Here is a 22,038-nt window from a genome sequence, read left to right as displayed (position 1 = left end):
AAAGCCACTGCAATGGCCCTAGGAAGAAGGGCTGGCTGAATCTAGTGACCCCGATTCTGCCAGGTCTGGACCCCTGGAGGGGTCTGGCACCCAGAGTTGGTGGGACAACCTGGGGTGGAGAGCAGGGAAGGAGCCCCGTGCTGTGTCCTGGCCTGGCCTTGTTACACACAGGCTGTGACCTTCCGTGGGCCTCTGCCTCCATCTTTCAGAACACTGTGGCTTTGACACTGGGAGGGCTCGAACCCAAGAGAGGGTCCCACAAGGTGAGGTTGGTACCCTTGTACCCCAACCAGGCACACACCTCCAAGGTCTCCTCTCTGAGAAGGGGGTGCCAGTCCAGGACCCTAGGAGACACTCCGGGGCAGGTGCTCAGGGAAAGGAGGTGGGTCGACCCAGAGTGGCAGTGTGGGTGGAAGAGGTCACAGGTGAGGCTCACCGGTCCTGGAACATCAGCAGACACTGGGCTCCCTCTGAGGTGACAGAGAAGTGAGGAAGGTGCTGAGCAGGTGAGGGACCTGAGACCCATCTGGCTGTCACATGGATAAGGCACTAGCAAAGTTCAAGGCTAGGGGTGCCTGGGTGGCTCAGTCAGTTGAGTGTCTGACTGCAGCTCAGGTCGTGATCTCACAGTCCGTGGGTTCGAGTCCCGTGTTGGGCTCTGTGCTGACAGCTCAGAGTCTGGAGCCTGCTTCGGATTCTGTGTCTCCCTCTCTCTGTGTCCCCGCCCCCACTCGCACTCTGTCTCTCTCTCAGAAGTAAATAAACATTAAAAAAAAAAAGTGCAAGGCTAGAGCAGTAAAATGAGAAGGCAGGCCACAGGACTTGAAACGACAGACTCATGTGTAAATGGAGGGAAGGCAATTTCTAGAGCTGCATGAGAGGGAGACTCAACTTTCCTTGGTGAGCAGCTGGTTGTGGGGGTGAAAGGGAGAACACAGGAAGGCCTGCTGGGGGTTCCCCCTCTGAGCCGTGATTGCCCATACACCACAGTGGGGAGCCCAATCCTGCAGCCTGAGCCCGGCACAGTGGGCTTCATCCAGCACCAGCCAAAAGAACCAATGATGCCCCACACCCACAGCCCAACAACCAAAACCTCTCATCCATCCCCCCACCTCCCTTCCTCGACCTCCCACTACATCCCACTCTAGGCAACAGGTGCCGGCCCCCCTCGTCACATGGTCAAAGATGGACAGAACAGCTGCGTCTAATTCAAGGACACAGACAATGCCAACGTTCAGATCTTTGCTGACACCCATTCAGCTGGGCCTGAGCTAACAAAGAGGGTCAGAGCCTCAAAGATGTCCCAGGGGAGGAGGAGCACAGACAGACAGACACGACATATACCAAGAACCAAGCCAGATACTCAGCGGTCAGTGCTCCCAGGAGTAAGGCGTGCTGCAGGTTGGTTCATAGGGACAGGAAAAACGGTGGTGTCCCTTCCAGAGGGAACCAGAGCAGGGCTTGAAGGCTGGGCCACACCAGGCATGGGGAGAGCAGGCAGGATGCACTCGAGATGGAGGAGGCCAGGGTGTGGAGTGGTGAATGGGGAAAGCTGGCAGGATCAGCTCTGCGCGGCTGGGATGCCAGGCTGCTGGGCTCGGGCTCATCCTGAGGGCACAGGGGAGCCAAGGAGGGGCAGAGGGGGTAGACGCTGAGGAAAGAGGCTGAGGCAGCGACCCGGTCGGGGACAGCTGTGGCCTGAGCCGGCACAGAGCAGGCCAGGTGCAAGGGAGAAGCCTGGAAAGGGAGAGCCTCAGCGTTTGGTGACCTCCAGGTTGTTTGTATGGTTTTAGCTTTGTGAGTGTATGCACCCCCTTTTATCCCACAGCGCACCCCCGTTCTCCTCTTGCTCCCGGAACTACCATTTCACTAACAAGCTGAAGGCATCTGTGTGTATTCTGGCCTCTGGCAGGTATTGGGGACCGAGGAAAGGATGGCAGGGGAGGGGAGGGAAAGTGTGTAAGGAAGGCAAACTGGGCCACAGGTTCATACTCCAGTTCACGCTCGTTAGGGCTCCGGGCTCCAGCAGCAGGGCCAGGGGGCTGGGCCCGGTGAGTCACTCCAGCCAACGCCAGGCAGCCTGGCACCGGGGCTGGGAAATCCTGTCTTTCTTCTCCACTCCCTTCCCCTTATCGTTCCTGTGTCCGAACCAGTCTCCACCCAGCCGTGGTGATCTTTTCAAACACAGAAACCCAATGCTTGAAGTACACGGAGGGCCTAAAGGGCAGGGCCAGGCACGTCTGGGGCACAGGGTCTCTCTCTGGTCCTGGGGCGCTGATGAACCCCCGGCAGTGCACTTGAGGGAAAAGCCAGCTTTGGGGCTGGCTCGCCGTGTGGTCCTGGCTGAGTCCCGAGGCCTCCGGCGCATAGTTGTTCCTCACTGGGCCGTGGGTCCCTCGACAGGGTGCTGAGGAGCCCGGGCACCCCAGCAAGCAGGCACACCTGGGAGAGGAACCTCCAAAAGGGGGGTTCCAGCCTGGGCTCTGCTGGGGTGAGGGCGGGGACAGGAGGAAGCTGGGACAGAGGAAGGAGCCACACCCCTGGAGGCGGGGGCTTCCCTGGGCAGGGGCTGGGCTCCAGGCAGGGCGAGCAGCTGGCTCACTGGTTTGGGCACTGAGAACCTCAGGGCCACGGGTCACCCTAGCTTGGAGCTCCCAGCCCCGCACCACATCCTGCCTGCTGAGAAGGCGCTGAGGGAGGCATAGATGCAGCTGGGAGCCACCCACCAGGGGCTGTTCTCTCTCCTACCTGGGTGGGGGTGATATTTGGAGCGGTAGCTCCCTCCCCACAAGGGAAACAACCTGACAGAACGAGAGTTCATCAGGTCACTGAAGCCACCTCGGCTCCACTGTGCTGCTGTGTGACCCCAGGCAAGCCTCTGCCCTCCCTGGCCTGCAGGTTCTCACTGTTGCATGGGGGAAAAGGGGACAATTCTCACTTTTTTTCAATCTGCGGAGTTTGTCACCAGGACAGCCTCTTTTCCTGCTTCCTGAACAGGCCGTCTGTGCTTCTGGCACCACGTACCTCCAGCTGGAAGACTCCAGCTGGAAACCTGCTGAGATGGTACCCATTTCTCAGACAGGGAAACTGACACTCGATTCCTAGGTCAAGCTCCTGCACGACCTCAGAAACGAGAGCTGTACTATCTTCATTGCAAATGAGGTCTAGGGCTCGCAGAGGGAAAGGATGCATTCCGGACTGAGTCAGGGGCCTGTCTCATGTCAGGGCTACGCTCTGCCCGGCCCTCCATCCCTCCCTCAAACAAAGACAGCGACCCACTCATCAGCCCCTGGGAGCTCCACTCAGTGAGTGTACCCTCCCCAACCTTCCCCCACACCTGCCCAATGCCTGGCCAAGGACGCAGGCAGGAGTCAGGCAGGGCCCCACCTGGGAGGTCCACCTGATTGAGGAGAGACTCTGCCCCCAGTACCAGGCTGAGAGATCTGCTCAAAAAGGGGCACGGATTCATTCAGACAGGGCATGAAAGGCTCGTGGAGGAGGTGGCATCTAAGCAGGATCTCAGAGTGGGGCGGTTGTGACTTCGAGAGGTGGAAATGGAAGGTTAAGAGGAAGATGGAACATTCTGGGAGGAAGAAACCATTTAGGCAAGGCTGGAATACCAGGAGCGAGGGAGAGGGAGAAGGAAGAAGGCGCTAGCACAGAAACATTGCCACAGCCGGGTAATGATAGTCCTGAAAGCCAGGCTAAGTCCTTGGGAGGGTGCCAGCGTCTGAGCTGAGCACCTGGATGGCTCACAGGAAGCTGGGATGGAAAGAAAGCCAGGACGCAGGCAGACAGACCAGACTATAGGAACAGACCCTGAGAAGCAGGGCCTCTTGTGGCACGGCCTTGGCTGTGGGGTTGGTTAAAAGGGAGACCCTCGCCAAGGCAGGGTGTGCAGCGTGCAGGGCAGGGGCTCTCTGGCTGGGGCTCTCGCTGGAGGCAGAGGTGGATGACAACCTCACCTCGGAGCAGAGGTGTGCTGGCAACACCCACGGGGTCTGTGCACGGCTCCGCACCACATCGTGTGCCTGCTAGAAAGCCCAGGCCGAGGAGGAATGAGCCTCAGAATGTCCCATCCGCACCCTCATCATCCTCAGATGGGGAGACAGTCACTTCCTCCTGCCTCAGAGTTCTTTCGCATCTGTAAAATGAAGGTCTGCTCTACTGGCCCAGCTCCCCCCACACACCTCTGCCCCAGGAGGGACTTAGTCCCACTGGCCTTATTCTACTCATCTGCAAAATGGGGCTCCTACCAGGCCCAGGGTGATGGTGGGGATCGAGTGACCCTGCACAGCCCTGGGTGTGTTGAATAAATGACCACGATGAGATGTGCACCACTCTGAAAGGCCTGACGTACTGTCAGGCGCAGGACAGGGTCTGGTCACTGGGGCAACCCACGGGGAACCCACGGGGACATGCCAGCACACTCCCCTCCTCCAAAAATCCCTGAGCTCTGGCTACCATGGTCTCAGGCTGGGCTCTAGGGCCAGAGGTGCAGCAGCCCGAGGCTCTGCTCACGCAAGTTCCTAGGCTGGGGAAGGAGGGGGAGGGGAGACGGAACACCGAGGATGAGCACAGGGGGGAAGCCAGTGTATGTGGGTACCTGGGAGGGGGATCTCTTCGGAAGGGCCTGCAACGACAGTGAAATTGGTCCCAGTGGCAGGCTGAAGAATGCCGCCCCACCCAAATATCAATGTCCTAATCCTTGGAACCTGACGATGTTACTTTATATGGCAAAAGAGATTTTTTTGCAGATGTGATTAAGGATCTCGACTTGTGGAGATTATCCTGGATTATCCAGCTGGGCCCTAAATGTAATCACAGGTGTCCTTATCAAAGGGAGACAGAAGGAGATGTGACTCCAGAAGAGGACAAAGCAACAGGACAAGGAAAGCAGACAGGCTGGGGTCATGAGGTCAGAGGAAGGCCAGCAGCCACTAGAAGCTGGAAGAGACAAGGAACAGATTCTCCCCTGGAGCCTCGAAAAGGAACCGGCCTGCCAATACAAGTTTGGTCCCCTACGACTCATTTCAGACTTCTGACCTCCAAAGCAGAACAAACTGGTGCTGTTTTAAGCCGTTAAGTTTGCACTAATTTGTTACCACAGCAAGAGAGAACAAATACCATTCCTGAAGAAGATCGTGGGCAGGCATGGATGTGGCCTCACACCTCTCTGCTCAAGGGAGTGAGTGAATCAGCTAGCGATATTCATCCTGAATTGCTTCAATGTAAAACAAAGTCACTCCAAACTTCTGTGTCTTAGTTACTGGTAACAAGCCGCTACGGGCCCACTGCACCTGACCAGCATAAATTATACAGCGGCAGGCAGCATGCTGGCGGGTGTAGGCCACCAGGCTCTCTGCCTTTTGTCCCCCAGGATACAAGATCCTGTGGCCATCCCCTGAGCACACCCCATCACTGACGGTTAGCTGAGTACCAATGGATGGGCTTTGCTCTGGCCACTAGCCCCTTCTCCCACAAGACCACGTGTGCCCCACTGTGGCAGAAAACCACAGCACTCCCACCCCCCCCCCCCCTTACAGGCCACCACAGCCTCAGCCACCGGCACCCTCAGACCTCTATAGCCCTGCCCCGGGAGAGCTGGGGCCCCCAGAAACACATCTCTGAACAAGTAGAATGGGAAGCAGTAACTCAGGCCAGGACAGCAAGCAAATGCTCACATTCCATTAGCTTCCTGTGTCCAAGCCTAAGGGCGGGCTTCCTACAACATCCTGGATTAAAATCCCAAAGGGCCTTAGCCCATTTTGCCTTTAGTGAGCAGGGAAAAGCAGGCCCTGAGGCCAAGGGAAGGGGGCAGCCTGGCCTAACTGAATGCAGTCCCAGGGCATCACCATCAACCGGGGGAGAAGCCACCAAACTGGGGCGGGTCTTGAAGGAGAGGCCTGGGGGACCACTGCCAGCCAAGAACTGTCCTGAGTAGCAAGGCATGAAGGGGCAGAAGAGGTCTCCGGGGGGGACTTGAGGGGTGGAGGGAAGGGGCTCTAACGGCACTCAAAACTTGAGGACGGGGGCAGGGTGGGGAGGTGAAGAGAAGACCAACTGTGGACAGCTGTCCCCATGTGTCTGCACAGGCCCCAAAGCGGCTGGCGGGTCTCCCCAGGTCCCCAACTCTGAGGGGTGCAGACCTGCCCTCTGCAGCTGGGGGAGCCTAAGGCCTGCTGCTGAGCTTTATGTATGACCGTTAGGGGGACAGGAGACTTTGAGAGGCCCAGGGACTTGGATGGGCAGATAGGCAGCAAGACCACTGACTGGAAGCTTCTGAGCCTAGCTCTCCACACCCAGCAAAGACTGAGAGGAGGGGCTTCCACATCAATGGGAGGAACTCTTTCTCCTTTTCCCTTCTCCCAGAGTTTCCCCCTCCTTGCTGTGGGCTGTCTCCCCCAGGGAAGGGACTAGGCGATACCAACTATCAATTGCTGTTGACCTTGAACAACGATGGGGGTTGAAGCAGGGGTTAGGGATGCCGATTCCCGCACAGTCAAAACTCCACGTGTAACTTTGGACTCCGCCAAACTTTACTGCTAATAGCCTATCATTAACCAGAAGCCTGACCAATAACATAAACAGTTAACACATACTTTGTACGTTGTATGTATAATACGTTGTATGTACAAGACACAAAGCTAGAGAAAAGAAAATGTGATTAAGAAAATCCTAAGGAAGAGAAAATACATTTACAGTACTGTAAAAAATCCATGCAGGAGTAGACGCGTGCAGTTCAAACCCGGGTTGCTCAAGGATCCACTGTACTATTAATTATAATAGCTATCAAACACCAGGTCCTTAGTGAAGCACTTTCGTCGACACGATCTCCCTTAATCATCGTCATTCGATGTCATGGACTCCCTGTCATCAAGCAGTATTCATCCCTGGGCACAGGTAAGGGCAGAACCAGCCTCAGAGAAGAAGCCTGGACACAAGGACAGACCTGCAGGGAGGAGATGGTAAAGAGAGGCTTTTCTGCGCCCTCTGTGGGCTCCACGCCAGCCTCCTGTTCAGGGACCAGGGCTTCAGGGCTGTCCTGAGAGGGCAGAAGAGAGGCAGAGGAGTGGGGAGAGGGCCTCTCGCGGCCGTGGCCTCCTCCTCACTGGGCTCTATAGTAACCCGCTCAGCACAGAGCCAAAGAAGGATGACCGTTCTGGTTCTCAGAGGCACATCTGACCATTTAAGGCCCTTCCCCACAGGGCTACCACTCAGTTTCACACCTCCAGGCCTTTTCCCGGGCCTGCAATGCCTGCCCTTTCTCTTCTGCTTGCTGAATTGTTCATCCTAAGACCCAGCACCGAAGTGTCTGCAGTGAAATCTCCCCCAGCTCCCAGGCAGGTCCCTGCCCTGGGCCCCAGTACTGGGTGTATGCTCACAGGGGCTTATCTGTTGACCCATCTGCCTCACCAGTCAGAAGGGAGGCTCATCAGGGCAATGACCCCACCTCAATGTCCTGGCACCCAGCTCTGGACTGCCCTGAGGCAGCTGCAACTGTGTCCACCCTACGCTGCCCAGTCCCTCAGCCAGGCAAAGCAGCCAGGCCTCCCCACCCCTACCCCAGGACTCTGGGGACTGGAGCAGGGACCAGGCCCAAAGTCCCTGGGAAGTCTCAATCCTTGCAGCAGAACATGGTGGGTTCCCCCAGGAGGCCTCACACTCAGGGTTGGCTGAGCCCTACTCTCAAACCTCTCTCTTCCAGGAAGTCTACCCAGATTTTTCCCTGGAATGGTTGGCCTCAGCACTATACCCTCCAACGCTAGTACAGGAAGAAGATTCTGACCTGTGAGCCAAGCTGACCTAGGTTCAAATCTTGGCTCAGCAGTCCTGAGAGACAATTTTAGCTCACTTCATCCTCTGCCCTACCCTCCTCATCCCTGTGAGGGCTGGGGCTGATTCGCTCCACATGAAATGAAATGTGGACAGACGGCACCTGTTACTGATCTCCTGTCCTACCTCACCTCTGGACGCCAGGCGGGTTTCCCCAGGTCCCCAACTCTGAGGGGCGTAGGCAGGATCAGAGAAGCCCAGGATCCATTCTCTCCCAGATCTCCCCACCTCCCCCAGCCCAGACTGACACACCGGAGCCTAGCAGCCCAGGAAAAGGCCCTTATCGAACCAGGGAGGGTCAGGGCGGAATCGGCCTGGGCCCTGCCCCTTTCCCAAGCCTCCAGGGCCCGGGTTGAAGCCTCCAGGGCCAGGTTGAGGGGGGGCATCCAGGGGGGCTTGTGGAACTGAACGGATGGAGGAGGACTGGGAAGAGAACAGGAAAGAGGAATGGTGAGGAAGATGAGAAGAGACAGTCAAGCCCGGGGCGGGGGGGGGGGGGGGGGGCGGTTAAACCTCACCGCGTCAGTACTAAGAAACTGGCTCCGGAACACCCACCCAGAGGGAGGTGGAAGAGGCCCCAGGCCGCCGGGTGGGGATGGGGGTGGGCAGTAGCCCGGGGGCGGGGGGGGGGGGGGCGGATTCTCGAAGCCCCACCCCCACCCCACCCGCCCCGGGCCTCAAGGACCGCGCTCACCTCCTTCCTCCCCCGGAAGGCGCTCCGGCACACCTATTCGTGCTCACAGGGCACGCACCGGCCCGCGCCGCACCCGCACACACACCTCCGAAACACACACGAACACGCGCGCTCGCACACGCCTCCCTCTGTGCAGCGCCTCCTACCTGCCGCGCCGCCGCGGCTCCGGCGAGACACGGATGCAGGGCACCGCGCGGCCGCGGGAACCCGGGCTGCACCGGTCTCCGGCTCGGGCCGGGGATCCGGCTGGGGCTGGTCTGGGGCGGGGGCTCGAGCTCCGACTCCCAGGCTGCGGCCCGCCCCGCCCCACGGCCTCCGCCCATTTGGGGACAGAGGCGTGGTCTCCAGCGGGGCGGGCGTGCCAGGCTTGCTGCGCAGGCGAACTGGTGCGGTGCCTTGGGGCGAACCCGCTAGGGGGTGGCCGCCGGGTTCCCTCTCCCGGGTAGGAGGGGACCTGGGGGCCGCATGGCTCGGCCCGACCTCTCTCGGCTAGATCGGGCCCCCGGTCTCCCTCCTTCCCTCCCAGCCGCCCTAGTTCCGCTCTGGAGTAGCTCCGGGAGCGCCCGAGGGCCGAACTCAGGTCTACTCTGCTTGAAGGTTCTGCGCCAGCCCCGCACAAGGCTTGCAGGCCACCCGCACTTCGGGCATGCATCTTGTGTGGAGAGTCGCGCAAGGCCAAAACAGGGGCCTGGGAAAAGAGGGGCTTGAAGAGGCGAGCTCCCTCTCTTCCCCATCTCCAAGGTTCAGGATGAGGAGGGGGGCTCTAGAGCCCGGGGAGGCACACACAAAGGCCCTTAGATTGCGGAAAGCTGGCCCCAGGCCCGTATTGAGCATTGATGCGTGTGCAATAGGACTGCTTCAGGAGCTGCATGTTTCCGGAGTAAGGTTGAGAAGGTTCGTGAGTGACCAACCCTGGGGCTCAGAAGGGCTCAGGGGCTCAGAGCTCCTGGCAGACATGCCTCTCTGATCTGTTCGTCCGAGGCCTACGCTGGCCCACTTTGCAGATACAGAAACTCCTGCCCACTCACCGGGATTCTCAGGCCCACTCACCCGGATTCTCAGTCTCCTTTAATGATCTCATTAAATTCTCAGGCACTCAGACAACCCGGCCACCGCCTCACACTCTTGGGTCCCAGACCTCCCAGAAGTTTCTTTCTCCCCAGGATGTAGCTCCAGCCCCACCTCCCCCCTTTCCCCTTCTCTAGTCCCTATCCAGACAAGGAAGACTTTCAAATATGCAACCATGACCGGCCACCCACAGAACAATGTTCCAAAATTGCCCCAGTGCCGACTCCCCCAACCATAGGCCATTGCTGGGCCTGTGCCCTGGGCTGCAGCCTCCCCAGGCTCTCAGTGCTCCTCTCGAGGCCGTTGGCTCCCCCACCCTCAGACTGTGGTTTTGCTGCTCTGCTGCTATCTGGAAAGCTCTTCCTTCCTCCAGGAAGCAAGTGCTGATAATCAAGCCTCTAGAGCCATGGCCTCCATCACCAAGCCCCTCTCCACTAGGAAGCCCTACCCCCCCTTCTTCAGCGTTCGCACCCTTTGTTTGTGCTTCTTGCCTGGCCCTAAATTCAGTAAATTCACGCTGCCTCTCTTGGAGTTAGTGGTGGAGTCTCGGCCCCCTTCCCGGCCTCCCTGTGAGGCTGAGGCTCATTCTGGGGAAGACAGTAATACTTGGTGAAGCCAGGCAGGTCTGGCTCCAGTCCTCGCTCTGCCAGTTACTGGCGGTGTGATCCAGGCAACTCCTCTGTCCCTTTTCCTGTCTGTAAACTGGGCTTCTAGCAGAAAGGTGTGATGATCCGGTACAGGCAAGTTGTGGGGCCCAGTAAGGCCCCATCATGTAGGGTATTGGGTAGTATTGCCTCTGGGCTGGGGAACTCCCACCTGGTCAAAGGTGGGCCCGGGGGTCATGTGTGAGAAGACATTTGCCTCAGCCTGCCAAACAGTGGAGCTCAGAAGGTGCCTGGGCCCCTTTTTGTTTTCAGAGCGATGCAAGGATGAGAAGGGTATCATGTAATGATTGCAAGCATGAACTTTGGACTCACTGCCTCAATTTGTGTTAGGGGTGTGACCTTGGGCAAGGCACCTGACCTCTGTGTGTTCCAGTTATGGTAGGAAAAGAGGATAAAATAGGCAGAGAGGGAAAGGATAGGACCTGAGGTACCCAGACGTGGAAAAACACATATTTTGGAACAATGTCCGATGTGTCATACCACAGCAGCCCCCTCAGGCTTAAGGTTCCTCTTAAGAATGTAACAGACCCCACCTATTCCCCCTCAGGTTTCCCTCAGGCACCTGAGGAAAGACCTAGGTATGGCCCTAGACCACCCCTCATACAATGCAAACGAGCCAATCGGGAATGGACCACCCAGCACCTAGAGCTATCCAGCCAATAAGGGTGGGACCCGAGAGGGAACAGGGGAGAAGGGGAGGGGAGGGGGGGGCCAACCAAAACCTTATAGAACAAAGACACTTGCCTATTGTCGCGGCCATTCCCTTTCTCCGTAAAGAGGTCTTCCCCACTATTCTCCCTTTCTAATCTTATACTCTAGTAAACTTTTGCCTGCCGCTCATTTTGCGTCCACCTCTTCGTTCTTCGAAGCGGCGGGACAATGAATCCCGGGTATTGTGGTAAAAAAAAAATCCTGCAACACAGTCCCGTCCCCATAAAATCAGTATAGTAGCCTTCACATCATGGAGTTGAAGGAGCTAAATGGGCCATGCCTGTAAAGCCCCTAGAGTGGCCCCTGGGCTCAGAGTCAGGGCTCAGCACAGTTTAGCCGAGGTTACCTTCATCCAGTCCACCCCTCTCATTCTGTGCAGGCACCGGGTCCTGAGAAGCAGAGACATGTACACATGGCTAGTTAGAAGGCCAGGGCTTCCAGAAGGTCAGCACTGCAAGGGCCCCCTCAGAGCTCATCCCTGGCAGTTCCCACCTTCTCAGACAGATGAGGAAAGGGGCCGAGAGAGAGAGAGAGAGAGAGAGAGAGAGTGACCTGTCCAGGGCACCCATCCCGGCTGGGGGTGTGGGGGGAGGCACTGGCCCTGCTCTTGTTGAGGGGAGAGTTGTATATGGTCTGCAGACAAGTCAGGAAAAACCTGGTCTCCCAGCAAGCTTGAGGAAGGGGTGGGGCTCTAGTGATGCTCTGGCGACACTCAGTTTTCACGAACTGAGTCACGGAACGGTGCCATCACGGGGCCTGCTGTGTAGGTGCTTTTCCCACTTAATTCTCACGGTCACCCTCTGCAGAAGCCCTCATTAGGCCCATCGTGCAGATGACAGAACTGAGCCTCAGAGACATGCCCCAGCGATGCAATTAGGAAATGGTAGAACTGGGGTTCACACCTACCCTGTCTGATGCCACTCTTGTGCCCTCCCCCTTCTTCCCCTTCTCCTCCTCCTCCTCCTCCTCCTCCTCCTCCTCCTCCTCTCTCCTCCCAGGGAAATTTCACCTCTGTGGGCTCCTTGATTGGCTATCCAATCTCTGCTTGCATCCCCCTGCAACTGGGAGCTCGTTCCCTCCCAGGACAGCCCTTTCAACTCCTCTGGGGAGAGTCTTTTGCCACCCAAAGCTGACCCTTCTCCCTCTCCATGGTTCTGCAGGTCTCCATACCACGCCCCCCCTCCCCAACTTCACCAGAGCCTGGCCACAGAATCTTCTCTGCTCCAGACCAGAAATCCCTTACCTTGACTGCTCCTGTGTGTAATCAGGTTTCCCAGGTGAAATTCGTACAATAATAATTTCTTTCAAAAATCTCAGCACATCTAATTGGTTAGCTATTGTTTGAGAACCCTAAGGGAAGCCCCTGGGCATGGTGAGTGGCTGGTGTCTTGAGGGAAAATATTCAAATAACTGCATCAACCAGTTCCCCTACTGCCATCTAGCCATGAGGTCAGGATTGTAGGGAGAGGAGTTGAGTCAGACACACAGAACTTTCAGGCTGGGAATGGTTGCTAACGGTATTCTCCAAAGAGGACATGAGATGGGAGGGTCACATTGGACTTCCAGCAGACACATGGAAAATGGCGATGCAGAGGGCAAGATTACCTTTGATTTGCCCTTGATTCCATGCTTCTCTGACACATTTTTTTTCAGAGAAAAGTGCCATTATTTTACTGGTATCCTGGATATTACTAAGAACCAGCCAGGACCAAGTGGAATTTATTCCGGGAATGCAAGTTTGGTTTGATATTAGAGAATCCACTGTGTTAGTTTGCTAGGGCTGCCATAGCAAAATTCCCCCAAACTAGGACACTTAAACAGCAGAAATGTATTGTCTCACAGTTCTAGAGCCTAGAAGTCCAAGATCACGTGTCATCAGGGTTGGGACCTTCTGAGGGCTGTGAAGGAGAATCCATTCCATGCCTTCCTCCTAGCTTCTGGTGGCTTGCTGGCATTTCTCGTGTAGCCACAACACCCTGATCTATATGTTCACATTCACATGTGTTCTCCCTTTGTGTGTATCTATCTCTGCGTCCAAATTTCCCCTTTTTATAGAGACACCAGTCATATTGGAGGAGGGCCCACTTTAATGACCTCCTTTCTTGATCACTTCTTTAAAGAACCCATTTCCAAGTAAGATTACATTCTGAGGTACTGGGGGTTAGACTTCAATGTCTTCTGGGGGACGCAAGTGAACCCATAATAAGCACGTGCCATATTAATGAATCTAAGAGGAAAACCATATGATATTCTCTATAGACGCCAAGAAAGCCTTTAACAAGATTCAACACCCATTCATGATAAAAATACTCAACGACATAGGAAGTGAGGGATACTTTTTCAAATGATAAAATGTGGTTCTAAAGCCAGCATCTTATTTCATCAAAGAAACACTAAAAGCATTTCCATGAAGATGAGGAAGCAGGCAAGAATGGCCACTCACTCCACCACTATTCCACATTGTACTAGAGGTATTGGCCAATGCAATTAGACAAGATAAATCAATTGGACGCCTGACAATAAGTAAAGAAGAAATAAAACTACCTGAAAAACCACAGAGAAGCAATGACAAAACTAATTCAAACAGTAAAAGAGTTCAGTAAAAATTCAATAGCTTTTATATATACAAACAATAAACAGAGGTCCTAAGGGGAGAGAAAACCCTATTTGTGATAACAACAACAAAAAAGATTAAATGCTTAGGAGCAAATTTAATTAGAAATGTGTAAGACCCATAGGAGGAAAAATTGAAACATTCTTGAAAGACACTAAAGAAGAACAATTGAAAAGACATCCTCTGAGGGATGAGTCAACATCATAAAGATGTTAGTTCTCGCTATGTTAATTTGCAATTTCAATACAATCCCATTAAAAATAATGGCAAGCTATTTTATGAAGAGAGACAAGTTGATGCCAAAGGGCATATGAAAAATAAACACGCAACAATAGGCAAGAAAACACTGGAAAAGAAACACAGTAAGGGTTTACCAGACATTAAAAATGGAATTTCCAGGGCACCTGACTGGCTCAGTCAGTAGAGTTCACGACTCGTGATCTCAGAGTCATGAGTTCAAGCCCCACACTGGGTGTAGAGGCTATACTTAAGAAAAATGTGTACCAGACATTAAAACAACAAAAGCTTCTGTAATTAAAAGTGGGTGGCACCGACACATGAATAGATAAATCGCAATAGACTAAAAAATTTAGAAATAGACCCAAGTATATCATTATCCCAGTGATTTCAGATGCACCTTTGTTACATACTAAAGATAGACTTTGTCATAAATGTTACTGGGTAGCCACGTGGAAAAAGGAAAAAAAAATAGACCCATATGTTCCACCCAATAAAAAGAAACTACACGGTTTAGGGCTCTAAGTGTTAAACTGAAACCATACAAAGACTAGAAGGAAACATGGGTGACTTCCTCTTTAGGTGTCGTGTTGGGAAAGACTTTCTGATGATGTTTCAAATCCCAGAGGCCACAAAAGAAAATACTGACAAATTGGACTGCATGGAAGTTAAAAAAAAAAAACTGCCTGACACAAATCACCATAAACTAAATCCACAGACAAATGACTTCCTAGAAGAAAATATTCACATCATACCACAACAAAAGGCAAACCTCCCTAATACATAAGTAACTCTTCCAAATTGAGGTACAAAACCTAAAATCCAATAGTAAAATGAGGGGAAAGGCATGGCACACCATTGACCAAAAACGGTATAAAAATTGGCCCTCAAACAAATTGGCCCCTTGGAAAAAAATGTTCGAGGACACTGAAAATTAGAGAAAAGCAAATTAAAACAACTCCGAGAGGGGCACCTGGGTGGCTTAGTCGGTTGGGCGGCCAACTCCGGCTCAGGTCATGATCTCGCGGTCCGTGAGTTCAAGCCCCGCGTCGGGCTCTGTGCTGACAGCTCAGAGCCTGGAGCCTGTTTCAGATTCTGTGTCTCCCTCTCTCTGACCCTCCCCCATTCATGCTCTGTCTCTCCGTCTCAAAAATAAATAAAAACGTTAAAAAAAAATTAAAACAACTCCGAGAAAGATACCATTTCTCACCCATCAGACTGACAAAAAATGAAAAACATCACAACACATTCTGTTGGCGAGGCATTTGAATACATTTGAGTACATAGCTGGTCGGAATGCAAATTGGTGCAACCTTCTGGAAAGAAATTTAGCAATACCTAACAAAATTAAACATGTGCTTACGCTTTCCCCTGGCAATTCCACTTTTTTTTTTTAATGTTTATTTATTTTTTGAGAGAGAAAGAGACAGACAGAGACAGAGCATGAGCAGGGGAGGGGCACAGAGAGAGGGAGACACAGAATCTGAAACAGGCTCCTGGCTCTGAGATGTCAGCCACAGAGCCCAATGCGGGGTTCAAACTCACGAACTGCGAGACGGTGACCTGAGCTGAAGTTGGACGCTTAACCGACTGAGCCACCCAGGCGCCCCTGGCAATTCCAGCTCTATGGATCTGCTTTGAAGATAAGCTTCCAGCAATGTGAAAACACATGTGCAAAAGGCTTTTTACTGAAGCATAATTTTTTATTGCAAAATCTTGGAAACAATCTATCATACATGGGAGACTAGTTGAATAAATTACAGCTGAGCCATATGGAGACCTTTGCAGCTTTAAAAAATAATAAAATAAAATAAAATAAAATAAAATAAAATAAAATAAAATAAAATAATAAAATAAAATAAAATAACTGAGGAAGATTTCTGAATTGATGTGGCATCAATTCCACTCTATTAAGTGGAAGGGGAAAAAAAGGCAAAGGCCCAAAGCACGTCAATATAGTATGCTGCTCTTCATGTCAGAAAGAAGAGAATATAAGAACACACAGAGGTATCTGCTCATCTGGGCAAAGGAAATATAGGAAGCACAGGTGAATCTTTGGAAGAGGCTGGTTCCTCCGGGGCAGGTGGAAAGAGGTGGAGAGAGTGAGGACTGGAAATGGGAGAGCAGGGGCATGGAGAGACTGCTACATCTCCAAGTGTATCTTTTAAAATGTGTATTATTCTGGGGCGCCTGGGTGGTTCAGTCGGTTGAGCGTCGGACTTCAGCTCAGGTCATGATCTCACCGTCTGTGAGTTCGAGCCCCGCGTCGGGGTCTGTGCTGACAGCTCAGAGCCTGGATGGAGCCTGCTTCGGATTCTGTGTCTCCCTCTCTCTCTGTCCCTTCCCCACTCTCACTCTGTCTTTCTCTCTCTCTCAAAAATAAACATTAAAATATTTAAAAATAAAGAAATAAAATGTGTATTATTGAGATATAATTTACATACCATAAAATGCACCCTTTTGAGGGGTAAGTCAGTGGACTTTAGACTGTTTGCAAAATCGTGCAGCCCTCGCCATGATCTCGTTCCAGAACATTTTCATCATCCCATTCGTCGTCCCTCCCCTCAATGCCTGGCGACCCCTGATCTACTTTCCTGTCTCTGCAGATTTGCAGATCCATATAATTTGCAGATTTCATATAAATAGAATCATACAATATGTGGCTTTTGGTGCCTGGTTGCTTTCACCCAGCAGAACGCTTGCACGGTTCATCCGTGTTGTAGCGGGGATCAGCACACCCATTCCTTTTTATGGCTGGATAATATTCTGCTGTGTGATAATATTCTGCTGTGATAATATTCTACCACGTTTTGCTCATCCATTCAGCTGTTGCTGGACCTTTGGGATCTTTCCACTTTGGGGCTACTAAGGATAATACTGCTATGGACATTCACGTATGAGGGCTTGTATGGACCTGTGTTTTCAATTCTTCCGGGTATATACCTGGGAATGGAATTATTGGGTCATAGAGTAACACCATGTGACATTTTTTGAGGAACTGCCAGACTGTTTCCCAAAAAGCCCAGAGCCCCCTTATGAGGACTGTGACCCTCCCCAAGCCCTGTGGAGTCACTGGGTCGGACCTGAACCAGGCTTCCTCTCTGTCCTGACAAGCACGCCCCCTCCCGTGCCCTCTCCTAGCACTCCAAGGCTCCGAGCCCTGTCCCTTCCACCTGCAGTGACCCCTGGGCTCCCTCCACTCCTTTGTCCCTCCCAGGTCAGGCACTTCCTTGCTCCCCTGCTCCCCATCTCCTCACTCTCCCCAGCCCCCCTCCTGCCCCTCAGAGCCCTTTCCCTGCAGCCAAATGAACTTTCTGAAATACAAATCCAATCTCCTATCCTATTACTTCAAACTCTTGAGAGCAGGAGTAAAGAATAGAGGATGACATTTTACAGACTAATGTCATTTCTGGGTTCTTGGGAGCATCAGAATGAACCTTCCGGAAAGACTGCTCTTCTACCAGGAAAATTATGTTAATGAGCCTGTTCGTTAACTCAAAGGCCAGGCTGAGTCTAGACAGGAGGGAGGAGGAGGGTCACCAACACTACAGAATACTTCTGTAAATGACGGTCCCAGGGTGGAGAGGGGCCATCTCTAAAAACCGTTATAATTCGATTGAACGCCGAGAGATTGGCAGTCGCCCCTGGCAGCCTCGGGGTGGGCGTCCAGGTGGGGTTCTGGAACCGGATGGGTGGCGAGCCAGGAAGGGAACAGGGAAGGGGCAGCTCGAGGAAGCCGAGGTGGGCCTGACCTGCGAGCTCCCCCCTCACCTCCCGCCTCCCACTCCCAGGGCCACGGAGATGAGGGCGGCTGAGGAGGTTTTCCTCCCGCTGAAGGCATGAAAGATGTCATGGCTGTGTGTGTGTGCGTGCACACAAAGTGCCGTCTGCCCCCTCCTCTCTGGAGCCCGAGCGCTAGCCTCTGGCTGGTACAGTGGCAGCTCTGGAGTCTGGGTGTGGTTGGCATCGGGCACAGCGGTTAGGGGAGCGGTCAGGGCCCGGGAGTGGCGGGCAGGAGGTCTGAGCGGGTCATTCTCCTACCTGGGCCTCGGTCTCCACATCTGGCCAAGGGCGGTGGCAATAATCCCCGTTCCCTGGCTGGCATGAGGATTCAAGGCAGTCAGGGACTCAGAGGTGCTTTACAACATGCTGTCTCTCCACGTTAATTTACATACTAAAAAACATCGAAAAAACAGAGAGAGAGAGAGAGAGAGAAAGAATCTCAGGCAGGCTTGGCTTGGCCACATTAGCTCAGAGCCCGACATGGGGCTCGATCCCATTAACAACCTGATAACAAGCTGAGCAGAAATCAAAAGTTGGGCGCCCAACCGATTGACCCACCCAGGGGTGTCTAAAAAACAAAACCTCTGCAAATAATTTTTTATTTTCTCGCACATCTTTTAGAGTCATTCTTAGGTAGCTTTTTATCTCTACTTTTAAAAGATGCCTTTTCCTGAGGGGCATGGGTGGCTCAATCGGTTAAACCTCTGACTTCGGCTCAGGTCATGGTCTTGGGGTTTCTGAGTTCCAGCCCCCCACTTGGGTTCTCTGCTGTCAGCACAGAACCCTCTTCAGATCCTCTGTTCCCCTCTCTCTCTGCCCCTCCCCTGATGGTTCTCTCCCTCTCTCTCTAACTAAACTAAAAAAAAAAGAAAAAATAAAACTTTTCCTGACTGCTTACTACTACTGTATAGAAATTACATTGATTTTTGTATGTCAATTTTGTATCTGGAAAACTTGGTGCTTTATAAAATTAATGTAATCAATTATATGTCGGATTTGTGTGTGTGTGTGTGTGTGTGTGCGTGTGTTTTTCGGTGAGTTCTCTGCATAGACTAATGGTTCTCAGTGTGGTATACTGCCCCCTGGTTGGGAGATTAGAAAATTTGTGAGAGTTTTGTTGTGCCCAAGAAATGACACATCACAACTCATTTTATTTTATTTTAAAGGATTTTCTTTTATTAATCTCATATTAAAATTAAAGCATTATGTTGATTTTTTTGAAAACACACGTGTGACAGATTATATTATCCAAGAATTTCACTTCGGGATACGGGGGATGGCATTAATTTGTTACAGAATGGGGAATTTGGATCCGATAGGATTGCAAACCTCTGAGGTTTTGATACTTTTCTTTCTTTTTTCAAGTCATATTTTTGAATCCTTATCTTGCCTTGCTGTGCTCTCGAGATGTCTTAGACAATGTTGAACATTGTGGCGATAGTGGGCACATCTAGCCTTAGTCCAAATCGTAAAGGAAATGCTTTCACCTTTTACAAAGATTTTTTTTCTAATCACGAATAGATGTTGAATTGTATCATTTTTTTCTCCTGCGTTGGAGATACATTTCTCTTGATGTGATATACCACACTGACACATATTTCTTTTTTATCCATACATTCTGATTGGTTTTTTCACTTTTATTTCTTTATTTTTTATTTTAGAAAGAGAAAGAGAGCCTGAGCAGGGGAGAAAGGCAAAGGGGGAGAGAGAGAGAGAGAGAGAGAGAGAGAGAGAGAGAGAGAGAGAGAGAGAGAATCTTAAGCAGGCTCCACGCTCAGCACGGAGCCCAATGGGTGGACCCATCCCACGACCCTGGGATCACGACCTGAGCCATGTCAAGAGTCCTTGGCTCAACTATTGAGCCACCCAGGCACCCCTTGATTGCTTTTCTAATACTAAATAAACCACTTGGAATTTCTGGGATAAACCCATCTAGATGCTGATATATTATGCTTTTTTACATATTGTCACGCTCCGTCTGATGGCATTTTATGTAGGATTTCGCATGTATGTTTGTGAGACAAGCCCATCATCTTCTCTGCTTATGTAGTCCTTGTCAATTAGCACTGGCCATAACGGTCGGGTCCGGTCGGGTCGGTGGTTGGGAGCACAGGTCCCAGGACCCAGATTTACACGTACCCAAGGACCTGCAGCCAGCCTGCGCGCAGAAAACGTGTGCGGGGCGCGCCCCCTGGTGGCTGTGGGTCGCAAGAGCCTGAGGAAACCAGCGGGGTGAGTGGCGGCGCCCAGGTGGCTCTGAGGGCCAGGTGACACAGGCGATGCCAGGGCTCTGCGGGCTGCTGGTTTTCGCTGCGCCTGATGACAAGAGCAGCTCAGCTTCAGAGACGGGGTGACCAGGACCCAGAGGGACACCGGGACCCAGACAGGGTGACCAGGACCCTGGAGGGGCACACAGCAGGCCCATAACTACAGAGTTCTATACCTTCTGAGCTGTAAAGTTCCTGAATTGCAATGTCTTTACCTGTAAAGTGGGGATAATCCATCTGCTTGTCAGGGAAATGGGAGGAAGTCGTCAGAGCACAGAATTCGGACTTTCTAGAGAATAAGGAAGGTGCCTTCTCCTGGCCTCAGCATTCTCATTTTCTTGTCTGTTACAAGCTCTTGGTAAATGGGAGAAAGGAGAAGGGAATTCAGGATTAATGATAATTGTCTAGCACGAGAGTCTGCCCCAGGGAGGTCTGTGTGAAGGAAGCACATTTGCTCATTTATTAATTTTAGCTTATTATTTAATTGTTGTTCATTTATTCAACAAACATTTATTGGACACCGTGGTGGGAAGAATAATGGCCCTAGTCCACGCTTTAATCCCGGGAGGTTATAAATAGGTTAGGTTAAGTAGGGACAGGGAAATAAGGTTGAGGGGGAATGAAGGTTGCTGATCAATTGATCTTAAGGCAGGAAGATAATCCTGGATTATCCAAGTGGGTCCAATGTCCTTAAAAGTGGAAGGAGGAGCAGGAGAGTTACAGATGCAAGAATGCTGGTTTTGAGGATGGAGGAAGGGGCCTCTAGAAGTTGGAAAAGGCCAAGAAGCAGATTCTCCCCTAGAGCTCCAGTAAGGAATACAATCTTGATAACACCTTAATTTTTAACCCCGTGAAGCTTGTGTTGGACTTCTGACCTACAGAGCAGTAAGACGATAAATTTGCGTGGGTTTAAGTGCCCAGGTTTGTGATAATTTGTCCCAGCGGCAGTGGGACACTAATACAGCACTGTTCCAGGCACAGCAGCAGATGCTGGGGGTTCTGGGAATTCACAGAGCTATAACCAGGTAGGGCGAGGAGCTCTGTGCCCTGGGACTAGGAGGGGGTTGGGAAAGGCTTTTCCAAGGAAGTGACACTTCATCTTATATCTGAAGCTTATATCAAATGAAGCGAGAGTTGGGGCGCCTGGGTGGCTTAGTCGGTTGAGCGTCCGACTTCGGCTCAGGTCACGATCTTGCGGTCCGCGAGTTCGAGCCCCGCGTCGGGCTCTGGGCTCGATCTCGCGGTCCGCAAGTTCGAGCCCCGCGTCGGGCTCTGGGCTGATGGCTCAGAGCCTGGAGCCTGCTTCCGATTCTGTGTCTCCCTCTCTCTCTGCCCCTCCCCCATTCATGCTGTGTCTCTCTCTGTCTCAAAGATAAATAAACGTTAAAAAAAAATTAAAAAAACAAACAAACAAACAAACAAATGAAGCAAGAGTGGAAAAGTGTTTCAGGCAGGGGAACAGCTTGTTGGAAGGCCCAGGGGCCAGAGAGAGTACACAGAACCTCAAGAGGCCCCAGCAGAGTGGGGAGAAATCAAGTCGGAGAAGTCAAAGGAAAGCAGGTCAAACCGCCCATCTCAGAAAGCATTTGCTTTGTATCTGAGGACAATAGGGCTGGATTTTGAGAGGGGGCCCAATTATGACCAGATCTGCCTTTTGGCTGCTGTAGGGTGGAGAGTGCATCCCTAGGTGGCCCTGGCTGAGGCCCACATAAGAGCTGGTGGTAACCCAGGCCATCTGGTGCCATGGAGAAGATGGACCGACAAGAACTGACTGGAGAGATATTTTGGAGGTAAGACCAACCTGGTGATTGACCGGATGGGGTAGGAGAGAGAAGGAGAGTTTGAGATGCAGCGCCCCCTTCCTGGCGTGGACAAGTCGAGGGATGACAGTGTCATTTACTGAGATGGGAACATCGGGGGAGAGGCAGGCCTGCCACACATTCAAGCTGAGGTGACCACTGAGGCAGGTGGATACGCATCGGGAGCTGAGTGAAGGTCTGTTGGGAGATTCAGGGTGGACTCCGGGTTGTTGCAGAGGGAAAAAGAGGTTTCTTAACCTCGGCACTAGGACATTTTGGGTAGAGCAGTCCTTCGTTTTGAGGTAGGCCTGGAGGGTTGTCCTCACCTGCAAGGTCAGAGCGGGGTCACGTGCCAATCCATGTT

At 52.4% G+C, this 22,038-nt stretch overlaps 1 protein-coding gene and 1 long non-coding RNA gene across 3 annotated transcripts in view; both read right to left on the bottom strand.

The window, feature by feature from the left end:
- Positions 1–8,780, bottom strand: part of CAPN5 (calpain 5) — a 52,194-nt gene extending 43,414 nt beyond the window's left edge. Inside the window, exon 1 of one of the 2 annotated variants that reach the window (XM_019449905.2) lies at positions 8,677–8,780. The gene's annotated coding sequence lies outside the window, so the exon portion shown is untranslated. Of the gene's footprint in view, positions 1–8,530; positions 8,613–8,676 lie in introns of those variants that run through there. The other variant, XM_053900120.1, reaches the window with a different exon arrangement.
- Positions 8,781–15,766: 6,986 nt separating this feature from the next.
- Positions 15,767–21,803, bottom strand: LOC109267244 (uncharacterized). The gene is made up of 4 exons (XR_008421224.1): positions 21,288–21,803; positions 20,091–20,987; positions 17,867–17,999; positions 15,767–16,768 (listed from the first exon to the last, which is right to left on the bottom strand). It is a non-coding gene; the product is annotated as an uncharacterized LOC109267244 (long non-coding RNA).
- Positions 21,804–22,038: the final 235 nt, after the last annotated feature.

Source organism: Panthera pardus, unplaced genomic scaffold, assembly GCF_024362965.1.
Source record: "Panthera pardus isolate Hobbes unplaced genomic scaffold, ASM2436296v1 HiC_scaffold_12, whole genome shotgun sequence".
NCBI lineage: Eukaryota > Metazoa > Chordata > Mammalia > Carnivora > Felidae > Panthera > Panthera pardus.
The sequence above is the reverse complement of the archived record's forward strand: the minus strand, read 5'-3'. Positions and strand labels throughout refer to the sequence as shown.